At 45.4% G+C, this 17,616-nt stretch overlaps 2 long non-coding RNA genes across 2 annotated transcripts in view; both read left to right on the plus strand.

Moving 5' to 3' along the window:
• Positions 1–12,549, plus strand: LOC140213569 (uncharacterized). The gene is made up of 3 exons (XR_011890443.1): positions 1–115; positions 4,645–4,707; positions 12,496–12,549. It is a non-coding gene; the product is annotated as an uncharacterized lncRNA (long non-coding RNA).
• LOC126543580 (uncharacterized) overlaps positions 12,544–17,616 on the plus strand; it is a 19,345-nt gene continuing 14,272 nt past the window's right edge. The window contains exon 1 of the long non-coding RNA XR_008608303.1: positions 12,544–12,635. This is a non-coding gene — a long non-coding RNA (uncharacterized lncRNA). The remainder of the gene's footprint in view (positions 12,636–17,616) is intronic.

The raw sequence follows: 17,616 nt of genomic DNA on the forward strand, positions 1-17,616 counted from the left end.
TCCGAGAGACCCGATAGGCCAAGGAATCAACGTGATGGCGCGTGTATATTACGACAGTCATTTCAAGAATCGTACTACCGATCTCCCGACATACTTCAACAATACATTTCAAAAGGTAATATACAATTTTCTCTTCTGGCAAATATAGTAATAAAAATAATTTTTTTTGCTTTCTGAACGCATTTTGATTCGTTCGCTTTGGATGCCGTAGTGTTCCTAAATGGTGAACATACAACGCGACCTAAACCTTCAGCACAACGAGCAACTGGTATATTTATGCGAAACTTAATTCAGAATGGCTTTTCTGTGCTCGTATATAATTCAAATGTAGCATAAACCCGAGAATATAATGAATGGGTCAAGAGTCTATAGTTTCTGACCCCCAAAAAATGTTTGTGGTAAATGGAAACGAACTTCTAAATCATTTTGATATCAATCATTGATACAAGGAAACGTAAGAAGACCGCTTGTATTGCCACGTGCTGATGCAGCAAACAATGTGAGGGAGTGAATAAAAGTGTTTGACAGTTCCAATACTCCCTGATGCGAAATTGGAGCGCCTCTCCCCATGTGACTGAATTCCGCGGCATACTGAGGCAAAGAATGTGACCGAAATCAACGCACCGATTGACAATGGGCTGGTGCCACCAACCCCTTCACAGTAGGTGGGGCAGTATGCGAATACAGACATGATGAACAGTATCAGAGCCGGCTGTTCAACAAGACAACGAAATCGCGTGCAATTGCACGAGCGTGTTTGCGAGTTTACGAAGAAGGACGACGATGCTGAATCCAGGAACGGGCGCCATACAGCTGCGCTCTAAAGCTTTATTTCAGACACCGAGCTCTTAGTGCCCAGAGGTGGATCACAACCCTATTTTAGATAGGCGTGATCTTCTTCACCAGCCATAGCTGGTCCTTAGAATTTGGGCTTGCATGTTGGGCCTCCCAGTGGTTCTCTGTACGTAGTTGCGCGGCCGCAGTCTGTAGGTACTTGTTGCATTCCCACACCATGTGGTAGACAGTGCTTGCGTATTGCAGGATTTACTGTCTCATCTTTGCGTTGAGAAATACATCGCCTATAATACAGAACCGCAAAAGTAAATGCCTATTCGAAGTCAGCATAAGGTTATCGTTTCATCTCTGCTAAGCTTGCAGAGTCGATCTGGGTATTCCCGCCTCTTCTGACATTGTTCTATAATGTCACAATATTTGCCAGTACCCTATCGCGCGACCTGGCGCTACACAATGTCCTGATGAGGTTGCCCGGCGTACGTATCCTCGGGGGGGGGGGGGGGGGGGGCAGTGCCAAGAGCTTGAATTTTTAGCAGCGGTTCGTCCCAAGGTGCAGACGATGTAAGTTTCGGAGACACGTCCAAATTGATGATATTGTGTGTAGGTTTGCTAATTATTCCTGCAAGGAAATCACGACAGGCTGCCTGCGACTCTAGCCATAAGATAAAAAAACATCATCTTCCTCCACACTAGAAAAATATGTGCCCCATCAGGAGCGTGAACCTTCTGACAAACAACTGCTGATTTGCAGGTTTGATCACAACATAACAGCACAAGTGTTTGCGCTGCTGCGGTGAACTAATCTAAGAAATTACTCGTGAAAGTTGTCGTTAAGGCTATTCACTCAAAATAATGCATGCCTGCAAAGCTGAAAGTAAAGAAAATGAAGAAAACCTATTCTGAAAGTGATTTGTGGCTATCGCTTTAGTGTGGTAACTTATACCCTAAATGAACTATTTATTCTTGTAACTAGCAGGCTACACCTGCACTTCTGATTTGGATTTGATTTATGAAAGTCTGTTTGACTGTTAAACTACAACGATCCAAAATTTCTTGATGAGAGTCACTGTAACTAATCTTCAAGCTATCACAACAGGCATCGTGAATGAGTTTGTTAAGGTTATGCAGCAGTTTTCTAAAATCAGACTAAGGTCGAAACGGTACACTAACACGAAAGACGCACACTTGATTCTATGTAAGGAAGTGTCAGAACTGTCACCTAACGTTACATTTATTCTTGAAGATTGAGCCCGCATTATATAGGGAATGCGGGCAATGGTAAAGGGGAGGTGCCTGCATGGAGCCATCTGAACTAGCAACATCGGTGGCAGCATTCCTCCCGAGTAGCTATGCCTTGTCTCCAGACGAGCAATTTGACACGAGCCCTTTCTAGAAGCCCAGTGGGGCTCGATCCCGTGACCTTATTACAGCCACCCTTCTTTCGTTTTGAAAGCTGATAATTCGTCAATGAAGGACGGCACTGTCCCGCTGTGGGCATCTTGCATAAACTAAGAATTTAAACATTTATATAGACACATTGTAATTAGGGCAAGAATAATTACGGAGCTATTTATGCCAAACGAAAGCATGTAACGATATTTGTTTGAAGTTTGCTTGCGAACATTAGTAGGCGAGCTCACTTGCGGGAAAGCAGCAACGCAACAAAGTACGCAGGAAAACGACACGCATCGGTGTATAGGTCAAAACATGTATCATTCTTATCAATGACACTACATGTCACCACTCATAAGTAGGAAAGGCAGACGGAAACATTAATTTTTGGGAAGCCCGATTACAGGCCCTTATATGACATAATAGTTCTGCGGAGACCCGCGGGGTGGTGAGAAATGTTTAACAAAGAGAAAATCAGTCATCCAGCCGATCGTAGCAATTGCTGCCAAGGAAACACATATGGGGTCCTCAAAAGAAAAGCCTCGCAGTTGAAGAAAACCTGCGAGGCTTTTCGTGCGAGGAACCCTTATGGGTTTCCTTTGTAGCAATTCCTACGAACGGGTGGATGTCTGATTATCCGTTTATTAAGGCTCTTACATGTGTGGGCACCTAAACACTGTTTCAGCCGGTAATAGCTAAAAGCATGCATCCGTTAGATAAGCACGGTGTATACTTAGGATTCCTTTTTCGAGTAATCATTCGTGTGTTAAATCTTTGCTTTGCTCTGCAGCGCCAGCTTACAATGAGAATTGGGACACTTATGTAGTGGGGCTGATACTCCAGACTAAACAGCGTCCCATACGACCAATGCTTGCATATTGAAGCGTTTGTCTCACATATGTCAGATATGCCGTCAGTTTTGCTGACTGGGACTCAGACTGCTTTTTCTCCCACAAAATCCGGTGCTTCTTTTCCGCGTTCTTGTGGACTTGCTTTTTGTTGTTTTTCCAACTCTCAAGGTACTTAAATGTGTGAAATATGGGAATGACAGCAGGGTGCTATGTTTAACATTATGAAACATCGTTCCAGCGCACAATTGAACACGGACGAGAAGAGAAGGACAACACGTTCCTGTTGTCCTTTTCTTTTCGGCCGTGTTCAATTGTGCGCTGGAATGATGTTTCTTAATGCCAATCAGAACCAACTAGCCCAGCTGTTCAAAAAAAGGTATGTGTTATCCTTCTCTTCTCGTCCGTGTTCAATTGTGCGCTGAAACGATGTTTCATAATGCAAATCACAACCAGCTAGCCCAGCTCTCCAAGTTTGTGTTGTCCTTCTCTTCTCGCCCGTCTTCAATTGTGCGCTGGAACGATGTTTCATAATGTCAATCACAATCAACTAGCCCAGCAGTCCAGTTCTTATTGTGCTTCTCTCTTCTCGTCCATGTGCAATTGTGCGCTAGAACGATGCTTCATAATGCCAACGACAACCAACTAGCCCAGCTGTCCATACTTAGTGCAATGTTTAAACATGTTCAAGCAAATTCTTTGTCTGTCATGAGCAACGCAAATGCTTTCTGCTCATTTATTTCGATTTTCCATATTTTGCACCATATTAATAATGAGCTGGCAATAAGGAAGCAGTGCAGCTACATCATCATATATGATGTGGCTGGGGAACGTGGAATCGCAAATTGGTTCCTTTTACAAGGGGATACAAGTAGCCAACAGGCAGCAATAGAAATGACATACAGGCCACGCACGATGAATCGCTGAGAAACTTACGTAGGTTTTAAAGAAGCTTGGGTCTGGGTGGTTGCATATAAGTTCCACAACTGTAGTAATTTTTTATCAATGCCAAAATTGTTTTTTTTTATTCTAAAACAAGTGTAATGTTTACACACCTGCATTTCTAGTATAAACGTATTCCCCCATATATTTTTTTTATTGTCCGAGGGACGGAAGACTTGTGCCACAATTGCTGAAAAAAAACTGCTCATGGCAGATGATTTCACTTTCTGTTGTGAAAGCGCTTGCATAGAACACGACTGTATCATTGAGTCTAAATATCAAGCTCCAAGATTATAACGTAAATCTACCTTACCTTTCGAAAACATAATGAATAGCAAATAGGATTTTAATGGCAGGCTTTACATTACACCTCGCTGCCGATCATACCGCGCTCATGTTGATTAAAAAAGTGAAGCACTTGAGTCCTCGGCATTTCACTGCAGTTATGCAAGGTTCCATTGCCTTGTTTTTTCAAGCGTTAGGCGAAAGCTCAGAAGGCTAAAGTTGAAACTAAAATGAACTTTCTCATTCACTGCCACAAAACTTCACTACCTGCGCGGCTCTTAGCACTTAATTATAATGTCCTGAGGTAAATTTCTTGGGCCCTAATAACAAATACCAATATTCGTAACAATAAATATATTTTTCATTTGTACTATGCTTTCAGGTTCAAGAACGGTTGAACAATCGATCCATCATGCTGAACTTTACACTGCAAGAGACTACACAGGTAAGTATATCACAGTTGTAAAGTAGGTATTATAGAGGCTTTTCACCACTCAACAGTGGACGCCGCAATGGTTGATGACCATGTGACACGTTTACTGCTCCCTTCAGGTGGCCTTCGCTGCCTATGTTTACAAAGGAGGTGCATGACGATGGCAGCCTGCAGTGCATCAGTGTTTACGCATTTGTCACTAGAGTAGCGGCGTGAAGGGTCCGGACATTTGGCTGAAAGTTCAGAAAACAGCTATGAGATGCTTATTTATCCTTTCGAGCTCATAACTCCTGGGCCAAATGCCTCTTCACTGCCCACTTATTCGCGAACTAGAAGGAACGGCTATAACTTGTTTTCATAGGAAATGTACGTACTATCAGCCATTGTATTAGGCAAGCATTACGGTGATTTGCTCATTCTTACTTGTTTATTAATTACCAATGGTCTGGACCACCGGCTCTCCAGTGTTTAGTTCAAAAACGTCTTATGTTGAAAAGTAATTAAGAAGCTTTGGCTGCGTACTTACTCATGAATATGTTGTAACAATCCACCCGGGTTCGTGAACGAGGGAGCGCTCGAGGCACCCTCGGTTACACGCTCAGCATCGTGGTAGTAATGAATGATGACTGACCACCGAGCAGGTATGCCGTCGGTGTTTATTGGTGCGGTGACCAATGTTGCCTACTGAAGCTGACAGGCCACTCAGCCTCGCGGGCCAACGCAGATTATGCCCGAGGAGGCGTCACATGCTTGTTACACTCCTTACCCCCAGTTTGTTAACTAAAAAAAACAAACGCCCAAGTTCAGAGCATAAGGCTCTCCAGCCGTCCCAGACAAGCTGATGGTGCCTGCTATCGGCCTGGGTAGCTGCGTTGACTGGCCGCGTGTGGCAACACCGGGTGCTGCCTGAGCCGACTCCGCTCTGTCTGGGGGGTCCGAAGTGGTGGCCTTGTGAGTGGTGCCGGGCTTGACACGGGCCCAACGGGCGCCGCAACACTGGCAACGCTTGCTGTCTCCGAGGCAGGCAGCGCTCCGCTGTAAGCGACTGGGGTTGCCGCTAGACCTCCTGCGGGCTGGAACTCTGAAGTGGCAGTGAAGGACTCTAGCTAGGTCCCGAGGCGAGGCCTAACATGGTCGGCGTGTCTGTTCCACGTGACCCCATCTGGCGTGCCGACGAGCAGCGATGAGGCGCTGGCAGGAGACACCACCTGTCCGGCGGACCAGGGTGGGCAAGGACGGAAGTTCCTCGCAAAAACTGGAGTGCCCGACTCCAGCAAAGGCCCGGGACGGCACCCTCGGTCAGCAGCCAGCTTCTGTTTCAGCTGCTTCAGGAGCACTCAGGATCGGAGGTCCGGGTGCAAGATTTCCAAAGGCGTCTTGACCATACGACCCAGCAGGAGCTCACAGGGGCTCAGTGAGATCGTGAGGCGTGGTCCGATACTGGAACAGTATCTGGGCAATCTGCGTTCGTAACTCCCCAGTGTGGCCCTTTACGCCAGATTGTAACTGGGACGAGGACGGCATGACTTCAATACATGTGATTTCTCCATTTAGGTTACCTAATTGTCGCAGTAAGTGGTAGGACCAGGTATACCAGGCTGTCGGATCGCCCTACGTAGCAGCTTGGCGACCCTTGAAGAACAATATTGTCATGTGGTAGTGACTGTGAAGAAAGCAGACAAACTGAGAAGGACGAAACTAGAGTTTTTTTGGGCGAACTTGTGCCCTCAAAAACAGGCTACACTCAAAGAGCGGCGACAGCGGCGAACACAGTCCGCGATCGTCGAAAAATCTGATCAGTGGGTCAAGCGCGTCGGTTTTTATACATCAGTCGTCGAATGTTCCAGAGTAATCACTGGCACCCGCGTGCTTTTCACAAAGTTCTACATTATTCGCGTCGCGCACACATGCGATCAGATTACACAAGGTCCCGTCACAGACAGCGGATGGAAGCGTCGATAACATTCCAGAAACTTCCGATACATGTAGGCGCGTCCTGCGCTGTGCGATAACATTTGTTAGGCGGTGAAACGTGTTGTCCGATAAAGACAAACAAGTACACGTGTCAATAACCCCCCTCTTAAAAAGCATCGACCTGATGCTACAAACGAAATTTTAAATGAAAACACCCGTAGCAAAAAGAACAACAAAATAAGGAAGTTCGTCATTGTCTGTAAAATGGTTTAAGGCGCACCACGTGGGCCACCTGAGATCGTGCGCGGCGCCTCTGCGCGAAATGCCGTCCCCCACGACCTCATAGTCCAGTGCGCCAATACGCGTGAATGACCTTGAAGAGTCCGAAATAGCGTCGCAATAGTTTCTCACTCAGTCCCCGTCAGCGCATAGCGGTCCAAACCCAAACACGGTCGCCGGGCTGGTACACGGCGAAGCGTCGTCGGAGGTTGTAGTGTCGGCTGTCGGTACGCCCCTGGTTCTTGATCTGTAAGCGGCCCAGCTGTCGGGCTTCTTCGGCGCGCTAAAGATAGGTAGCGATGTCAAGATTCTCTTCGTCAGAGATGTGCGGCAGCATGGCGTCGAGCGTCGTCGTCGGGTTCCTGCCGTAAACCAACCAAAATGGCGTGATCTGTGTTTCTTGAACCGCCGTGTTGTAAGCGAATGTTACCTACGGCAGGATGTCATCCCAGGTCTTGCCTTCGTCGCAGCCTCAAGTAGCCTCGATCGCCGACATCGTGAAAGAAGAGGTGCACCGATCGCTTGGAGTTCCTCAGCTGCAACCATAATCACCCCGCACCTCCACAATTACGCGGCGCTACCACGTGACATCTGGTGGAGGTGCGGGGTAATTGTGGTCGCACCTCAGAAACTCCAAGCGATAGGTGCACCTCTTCTATCACGATGTCGGCGATCGAGGCCACTTGAGGCTGCGACGAAGGCAAGAGCTTGGCCAGTTCTTCGCGCACAATGGCCCTGATGGTCTGGCGCAGATCGTCCGTGGCCTGTGATTTATTTCTGCGTAGTTGGTAGAGCTTGTAAGGCGGTTGAATTGCCGGTTCCGCATTTCGAGTGCGTTCTCGATGCTGGTGGCCTCACGAAGGAACTCTTCTACGGTCTCCGGTGGACTTTGTATCATTTCGCCGTAAGGTTCTTCCTTCACACCACGCATGAGTAGGCAGTCTTTCTTCTCTTCGGGCATATCTGGGTTGGCGCGGCGCAACAGACGGCTCATTTCTTCCGTAAATATGGCAACGTGCTCGTTAGGTAGCGGCACTCGGGCGTCCAGCATAGCTTCGGCCCTTTCCTTGCGCACTACGCTTGTAAAGGTGCGCAGGAAGCCGCTACGGAACAGGTCCCATGTTGCCATGATCGACTCCCGGTTCTCAAACCACGCTCTGGTGGCGTCTCCTAATGCGAAGTATACATGCCGCAGCTTGTCGTCAGAGTCACAGCTGTTGAAAGTCGCGATTGGTTCGTAGGTCTCCAGCCAGGATTCCGGGTCTTCAGTTGCGGCTCCGTGGAAGGTCGGTGGGTCCAGAGGTTGTTGCAGGATTACGGGGGACGCTGGAACAGCAATTGGGGTTGTCTTGGCCACGATCTTCTTTGTCGTCTCAGGTAGAAGTCCGTGCTCTGGGGCAGTCCTTGCAGTCTGCGGCCAGTACGCTGGTCTTGGGCGATGTCGGTCTGTCCTCGGGCTTCGGGTTTGGATCGCGGCTTTCCGGGGGCGTTCGGTACATGAACGCAAAAACACCTCCACCAGATGTCACATGGTAGTGACTGTGAAGAAAGCAGCCAAACTGAGAACGACGAAACTAGCGTTTGATTGTGCGAGCTTGTGCCCTCAAAATCAGGCTACGCTCAAAGAACGGCGACAGCGGCGGCTACAGTCGGCGATCGTCGAAAAAATTTGATGAGCGGGTCTAGCACGTCGGCTTTCATAATCAGTCGTCGAATGTTCCAGAGTAATCGCTAGGACCCGCGTGCCTTCCACAAAGTTCTACATTATTCGCGTGAGGCACACATGCGATCAGATTACACAAGGTTTGGTCAAACACAGCGGATGAAAGCATCGATAACATTCCAGAAACATCAGACACATGCAGGCGCGTTCTGCGCTGTGCAACAACATTTGTTAGGCGTGAAACGTGTCACCCGATAAAGACAAACAAGTACACGTGTCAATATTTCTCTGAGAGAACTGACGCTTTTGGTGGTGCCTATTGTAGCGAGCCTTTTATGAAGCCTGAAACGCTGCAAGTCACTCACAGACATTCCGGTAAGCCACGTGATTGCGACTAACCGCGTGATGGGCGTATTCTGTCATGTATTAGACACCTAAAATAGCGGGGTATTAAAAGCCATAGTGGAATGGCGACCAAAGATAAGGTAGACGGGGCTGAAACAGGTGGCATCATGAGGTGGCGAATTGCACACCAATGTCCCATGCGTTAAAGTGCTGGCCCACTAAGAATGGTGTTTAACCTACATAAACTTGTCTGTAAGACTGCGATTCACCTGCTCAGTCAGTCCTTTAGTTTGTGCTGAGACGCTCTTTGGGCTTGTGTTCAGCGCAGCTAGAATGAGGCGTCTTCGAGAACTTGCGATGGGAACTAAAGGCCACGATTTGTCAGCAGATGCGTTGGTGCGCCGGCCAGGAAAAAATACTTCCTGAAGTAGAAAGTCTGCGATATGTGTAGCGCAGCTCCTGGGCAGAAGACCTGTAATATAAAAGCGCGGCGCACAGACTATTGCAAAGACTAACCTTTGTTCTCGGCTATCTATGTATGCAAATGCTAAAGAATGTCCGCACAGACACATCAGAGAAGATCTGTGGGAACATGAATTGAACAAAGGTGGCATGCAGGTTTCTTATTGTATTTTCTCAGATGTATTACAGTCAGAGGAGAGACAAGCTAGGCTCGCAGCAAGATACAAAAGAACAGAGTACTTATGAAAATTGAAAGACGGGAAACAGAGAGCGAGAAATAAAATAGAAAAGAAAAACTTTGCGTACGTGGCCTGCTTCACCGCTGAAAGAGGTCACAAGCCACAACGTAACGTCGCACAGAGTAGTACAGGTCTGACCCACAAAAGCGACGTCCAACTCTGCCGTATACGTGGGCGGTACTAAGGTACTCGGCAGTGGTTGCGTCACGGAGCTCAGCGAGAACAGTACAACGGAGGTGACAAGGTACGACTAGCAGTAAATCTGGTTCATGTGCATCAGAGGTAATCTTGTCAGAGGTGATGTTGTCATCATAGACCACGTAAATTTTGACTGAGCCATCTAATTGGCAAATAGTGAAGCCTTCTGTGATCAACCATAGAGGGCCGTCTTTTCCCTGCTCGGTTATGATGGTCCCAAAATTCAGACGTGGTAAGAACGAAAGTGTCGGCATCCTGCACACCGTTGTCAGGAGAATCGAAGGGATGAGGATAAATGTAGCAGGTGTGAACATGCATGATGCAGAACTTGTGCATCACAACAAAAGCTGACCCGCCGTGGTTGCTCAGTGGCTATGGTGTTGGGCTGCTGAGCACGAGGTCGCGGGATCGAATCCCGGCCACGGCGGCCGCATTTCGATGGGGGCGAAATGCGAAAACACCCGTGTGCTTAGATTTAGGTGCACGTTAAAGAACCCCAGGTGGTCAAAATTTCCGGAGTCCTCCACTACGGCGTGCCTCATAATCAGAAAGTGGTTTTGGCACGTAAAACCCCAAATATTATTATTATTAACAAAAGCTGGCTCCTAAAGTCAGAGTGTCCAACTACCCAGGCGGGCATTCAGGTCTTTCAATGACAATGATCAGCAGCGGATGGTCCATGGATGGGTGGATGCATGCATGAATGGATGAATGGATTGATGGATCGACGGATGGATGGACGAATTTTACTGTGGTCGTTTAGGTTGTGCGTTAGCAGACAGCGAGCCGCTACCACGTTGGGACATAAAGGCCGAGCCTCTCCGCCGCGTCGCGGGCCCGTTGGACAACCCTGAACAATTTTCGAGTTTTGGCCTGCCTAGAACTGCATCCCAGCGTGAAGAAGTGTTGCTTTCATAGCCGCTTAATGCAAGACACCACGAGACCTAGATATCTATTTTCGCTATACATTGCATAGTGCACATGCATTTGTTGACTTAATTTCGCGGTAAATCATATGAAGAGTTACGGGGTTTAGGTATGCGCCCGTTTGTAGAAGCCATAGTGTTAAAGCCTGAAGTCTATTGAGTTCTCAGTGTGGAAGGGGGTAGATACTCCGAGCCTAGTAAAAATGCTTAGCAAGTTTGTTGTACGAGCAAGGAGAGACCCTATTATGTTTACCCCCAACGTCACACTGCACGGAAACTACGTGGTCGATGATTCCTCTTGCAGCATTGTGTGCCGACTCACTGAGTTCGGGCGGGGCAGCCTCAACCTGTCCCGTGTGGGCTGGAAAGCAGATGACTGAAAAATAGGTGAATATTATGGGCGGCACAAATAACGGTAAAATATTACCCCGCTCAATGCCAGAAGAAGGATTTCGTGCTTGTTGAAACATTTTGCTCTCACAAGAGGGAGAGGCGGCTGGTGTGCGATTGAGCGCTCGTCTCCTTCGTGCTTTTGGGCCAATACGCCACCTATGGCTTGGCCACAGGCATTGTGTGAACTTCAGTTTGAGCGAATGGATCAAAGTGACCTATTATTGGTGGCCTTGTGAGGAACTCGATGAGGGTGTAAAAGGCGTGGGCTTGTTGACGACTCCAAACAAGTACAGTTTCCTTCTCGAGAAGGTTCATCATTGCCCAGGTGATATCTGCCAGTTTTTTTTTACAAGAAACCAGAAATAAAATCACAAGGCCACAAAAATGCGTGTATAATGTCCATAATGACATGCTACTACCACGAAATGGCTGACATTATGTCACGTGGCATGTCTCGTGTTTTTTCTCTTCGCAGAGAGAAGCTTTCCTTTAACGGCATGCACATACGCGATGCCTCGTAACAATATAATTGCTGTCGAATCTCTGATGTGAAGGTCAGCGGCACTCGCTATACATACCTGACTGCATATGACTTGCAGCTCCTGCACTGAAACCACTCCGATGGTCTCGCGCCGTTCGAGGGAGCCTTGCATTTGGGCTTTGGCATCGGTTGTCGTCACCTTGCAGCTGCTCTACTGAGCAAGTGATACACAATATTTTTCTTCTAAGTACAAGCTAGTGTATCCTTTGCGCAAATGTAGTAGCCGCACTTACATCTTATGGTACCCGCCGTGGCCGCTCAGTGGCTATGGTGTTGGGCTGCTGAGCACAAACTCGCGGGATTGAATCCCGGCTGCGGCGGCCGCATTTCGATGGGGGCGAATTGCGAAAACACCCGTGTATTTAAATTTAGGTGCACGTTAAAGAACCCCAGGTGGTCGAAATTTCCGGAGTCCTCTACTACGGCGTGCCTCATAATCAGAAAGTGGTTTTGACACGTAAAAAACCCCATAATTTAATTTTTAATTACATTTTGTGGCAAACCTTGCAACTTGAACGAGAACAAAGAACAAAAACTAGATATTAGGAAATGAATAAAAGTAATGTAGTCCTTGCATTATAGGTTATATAATCAGCTACAAAATCACGAAGGACCACCATGAAAACCACTCCTTCCATACATTTCAAAGCAGCAATAGCTTCTGTCAAATGATTACGAAGAGTTGTGTCAGAACCAAAAAAGAAAGCAAAATGTTGGTACAAGCCCTAGTAATGTGGGATGCAAGCTGTTGCCAGTGTTGCTAGCTGCATTAAAAAGCAAAAGAAATGATTCTTTCTCTGCGCCATAAAGCACGTGTGCTCCTGGGCTCTTTCTTTTCAGAATGACAGTCTTGCCGTGTTTCTTCCTAATGACACAAGGACTCAATTAAAAATTAATGGAAGTGCCACACTAGAAGCCCTGATAGCTTTGGCACGCACTGAAACTCCAAACCTTACAGCATTATATTATTACTTTTCTGGGTGAGTAAATAATATAGTTTTGTCAAGTAAACCGATTTAGCGAATTTCTACCGAGTAAATCATAATAATAATCATTATATTATTCAAAAAACAACAAACATTTGTGAAGGCGTTAGTAGCTCGAGTCAACTGGGATGGCACATGCACCACTGCGATTAATAAAAAAATGGCAATCGATGGAAACCAATATGACTGCCCCTATATCGAATGGAATTGTTTTTGTCCCCGTTCTTCTCTATAGCAACAATTTCTTATGTACAATAGTGATCGTCACAGATGTAGCAACTCTATTTTCTCCGACTGAGTGCTTGATTCTCCATCGCAATTCGGTTTATGTTGTTTGCATTTCGTAGATGACGAGAAAGAATTGAAGTGAAATTTACGATAACAAAACGGTGGTACATGGCGGGATCTAATTCTAGGATCAGTCTTTGACAATGCGAGTGCCATCTACTACAATATATCGCGGTCTAACGAGCGTGAAGCCATGGCTGAGCAACAGTGCACTCCACTCCAAATTGTCCTAAGCCTACAGAAATCATCTACCAGGTCATGCACGGATTGTTACAAATCTTATGACTGCAAGTACTCACATATATATGAACAAGAAGAAAGGGTATCGAGGGGCCTTTTTATTAGGCGCACGTATGAATCCAAGAAAGAAAGAGACCAAGAATATCATAGGGGCAAATATTTGTACCGAACAAGGGTCTGAATCCGAGCGAGGTGGAAAGGCATCATTGTCATTAAGGCAGGTCAAGCGCACCATCCCACGGACGGTGGAATGCACGGTGCTTCTTCCAACCTATTTTATTTGCAAGAACCTCCCTATGTATATGTATATATATATATATATATATATATATATATATATATATATATATATATACTTTGTCTTCTTTCCGCAAACCGTGTCTTTGTGCGCCTGACCTGCTTTCATCATCATCAGCCTGGTTGTGCCATTTGCATGGCTGAGGCCTCTGCCATACTTCTCCAACTACCCCGGTCGTGTACTAATTGTGGCCATGTTGTCCCTGCAAACTTCTTAATCTCATCCACCCAACTAACTTTCTGCCGTCCCCTGCTACGCTTCCCTTCCCTCGGAATCCAGTCCGTAACCCATAATGACCATCGGTTATCTTCCCTTCTCGTTACATGTCCTGCTCATGCCCATTTTGTTTTCTTGATTTCCACCAAGATGTCATTAACTCGCATTTGTTCCCTCAATCAATCAAGCATTTTCTTATCCCTTAACGTTACTCCCACCATTCTTTTTTCCATAGCTTGTTGCGTCGTCTTCAATTTAAGTAGAACCCTTTTCGTAGGCCTCCAGGTTTCTGCCCCGAACGTGAGTACTAGTAAGAAACAGCTGTTATACACTTTTCTCTTGAGGGATAATGACAACCTGCTGTTCATGATCTGAGAATGCCTCCCAAACGCTCCCCAGCCCATTCTTATTCTTCTGATGATTTCAGTCTCATGATCCGGATCCGCGGTCACTACCTGTACTAAGTAGATGTGTTCCCTTGCCACTTCCAGTGCCTCGCTACCCATCATAAACGGCTGTTCTCTTCCGAGACTGTTAAACAATACAGTAGTTTTCTGCAGAATAATTTTTAGACCCACCCTTCTACTTTGCCTCTCCAGGTCAGTGAGCATGCATTGCAATTGGTCCCCTGAGTTACTGTGCAAGGCAATATCATCAGCGAATCGCAAGTGACTAAGCTTTTCTCCATTAACTCTTATCCCCAATTCGACCCAATCCAGGTCTCTGAATACCTCCTGTAAACACGCTGTGAAGAGCATTGGAGAGGTCGTATCTCCCTGCCTGACGCCTGTCTTTATTGGGATTTTGTTGCTTTCTTCTTGGAGGACTACAGTAGCTGCGTATCCGCTACAGATATCTCGTAGTATTTTTAAACACGGCTCGTCTACACCCTGATTCCGTAATGCTTCTATGACTGCTGAGGTTTCGACTGAATGTAACGCTTTCTCGTAATCAATGAAAGCTATATAAAACATTGGTTATGTTCCGCACATTTCTCTATCACTTCATTGATAGTGTGAATATTGTCTATTGTTGAGTAGCCTTTACGGAATCCTGCCTGGTCCTTTGGTTGACAGAAGACTAAGGTGTTCCTGATTCTATTTGCGATTACCTTAGTAAATATTGTGTAGGCAACGCACAGTAAGCTGATCGGTCTATTATTTTTCAAGTTTTTTGCATCCCCTTTCTTATGGACTAGGATTATGTTAGCGTTCTTCCAAGACTCCAGTACACTCGAAGTCATGAGGCATTGCGTATACAGGGTGGCCAGTTTCTCTATAAAAATCTGCCCACCAACCTTCAACAAATCTGCTGCTACCTGATCCTCCCGAGCAGCATTCCCCTTTACATAGCTCCCAAGGGTTTCTTTACTTCTTCCGGCGCTACTTGTGGGATTTCGAATTTCTCTAGACTATTCTCTCTTCCATTAACTTCTTGGGTGCCACTGGTACTGTATAAATCTCTATAGTACTCCTCAGCCACTTGAACTATCTCATCCATATTAGTAATGATATTGCTGGCTTTGTCTCTTAACGCATACATCTGATTATTGCCAATTTCTTGTTTCTTCACTGCTTTTAGGCTTCCTCCGGTCCTGAGAGCATGTTCAATATGTCCATATTATACTTCCTTAAGTCAACTGTCTTACACTTGTTGATTAATTTGGAGAGTTATGCCAATTCTATTCTAGCTGTAGGGTTAGCGACTTTCATACATAGACGTTTCCTGATCAGATCTTTTGTCTCCTGATATAGCTTACTGGTATCCAGTCGAACGAAGTTACCACCGACTTCTATTGCACACTCCTTAATGATGCCCATAGGATTGTCGTTCATATCTTTAAAACTATGTAAATGGAAATATTTTTACTTACTAATTCTTCGCATTTTACGCGCGGTTCTCTCACCAAATGAGATAGCGTGGCGCCGTTTTCCCAGCCACTTTCTGCTGTATTAATTTTTTTGCTACTAGAACTCACCATAGGAGTGCTAGCCAGTGTCACCACTCACTGAGAAGAAAAAAGGTTCACAAGAAAAAACTACTATCAGGTATGAAGGCATGCCTAAAGAAACAGGCTATTTGTAGCCGTAACTGCATTATAAATATTTCTGGAAACGAGGAACTCTGCAGATGAAAAGTTTCAGTTACGTAACCCTTCATTCAAGGTATCAGCGCAGGTTATTCAAAATATTTGCAGGTACTGCAGGTCACCGCCTTAAGCCCTTTCTTTCCTTTGAAGCATACTTTGAAGCATACATTATTAACCGGGATAGTAGGAGAAGTATGAGAGGCCTTTGCCCTGCAGTGGGCGTAACCAGGCTGATGATGATGATGATGATGATGATCATGATTTAGTATGCTTGTTCATAACGATTCTTGCACTTGGAACAGTGCAAACACGTGGAAACGGACAAAAGCCTTTCTTTCAGCCTGCAACTTGCGCCGTACCCTATCTAAATTTACCATGTACAACCCACCTAATTTCTTATTTTTTTCAAAGACCCAATTGAATTCGTGTACTCTTTCATTGCCGAAATATTAGAATTGACAGAAATTCACAACTTTGTTTATTTTTCATGTTTTTCAGGTACGACATATTCGAAAACAAAACATATCGTGCAGACGGTATGATTTCTAATTTTTTGTTTAAATTCCTAGAAAAAAATTTCTTTTATAGCTGTCTTTAAACAAATATTTACTTCGGCAGTGCTACAACGTGTATCATTTATATTATATGTTTCGTCAAGTCAAAATGTCACAGCCATGCTAAGCTTTAATGAGAGATGTAGATTGCATGCTGCTTTCCTGTGGTGTTGACAGTCCAAAGGTGTTTCTAACATCACGCACCTCTTTTTCAAACAATTTCCTGTGAAAATCTGGCTCTTGGTGACTGGCTGGCGCTGAAATTATTGGGTATTAGTTCAATTCTATTCAGCCTTATTGAACATCTACCAGCTGCTTTAAATACGGACAAGGAGCCTGAAAAGCCTTGACGGCGTCGGTGCACCGTAGCACGAGATACAGTGCCACCAATTCCACACATGTAGAGGAAAAAAACAGTTTGCAGGAAACGCAAAACCTTCAGAAATATACTAAATCAATGCAGACAACATGCAAACATATGCACGAAGAAAATATTTAAATATACAAAAGTATTATGGGAAATTTTCTGTATCAGAAATTAGAAAAAAAGTACAGATAATACAAGAGGTGTTTCAACAAAAAATAAAAGAATGGAGAGGTATACATATATGTTGCGTAGCTGATTCAAAAAGATGAAATCTATATCCGTGCCAATTTTCGGCCAACTCATTTAGCAAGGTTGGTAATGTGTACCTTAGCATTTGCTTCCCGTAGGTTGTGCGGCATCTATCAACTTTCCATGTTTCCGGATAGCGTGTGTTAGATGTAGGGGAATTTTTTAGCAACCTCGCCAGTGATTTCAGAAAGTAATTCTTGTTTGTTTCCAGCTTATGGTGTCGAAGTAGACTGAAATTGCACATACATTGTATGTTAGCAAGCTTTAGCTCGTTGAACATGGTCTCTGTGTGACTTAGATAAAGTGCTTTGAGAACAAGGCGTACTGCACACTTCTGAAAAAAGAAGTTTCATCCATATTTTCTTTAGTTGCTGTCCCCCGAATTGATGTTTCATAGCTCAGCGTAGAAGAAAATAAACCATTGTACAAAATACTGTTAACAGTAAGAATGAACGTAGAGCAATGCTGACGCATAATACCAATTACTCTGGAGAGTTTTTTCGTCAGGTAATTGACGTGAGCATCTCAGGAAATAATTGTAGAAAATTACGCCAATAGTTCTAAAACTTTCTATGACTGCAATTTCGAACTCGTTTAGCAATAGTCGGGAGATTCCGCTGAATTTATTTCGCGGGTGAAAGAAAACTGTCGTGGTTTTTTTACTAATGCGTACC

Source organism: Dermacentor andersoni, chromosome 10 (assembly GCF_023375885.2).
Source record: "Dermacentor andersoni chromosome 10, qqDerAnde1_hic_scaffold, whole genome shotgun sequence".
Taxonomy (NCBI): domain Eukaryota; kingdom Metazoa; phylum Arthropoda; class Arachnida; order Ixodida; family Ixodidae; genus Dermacentor; species Dermacentor andersoni.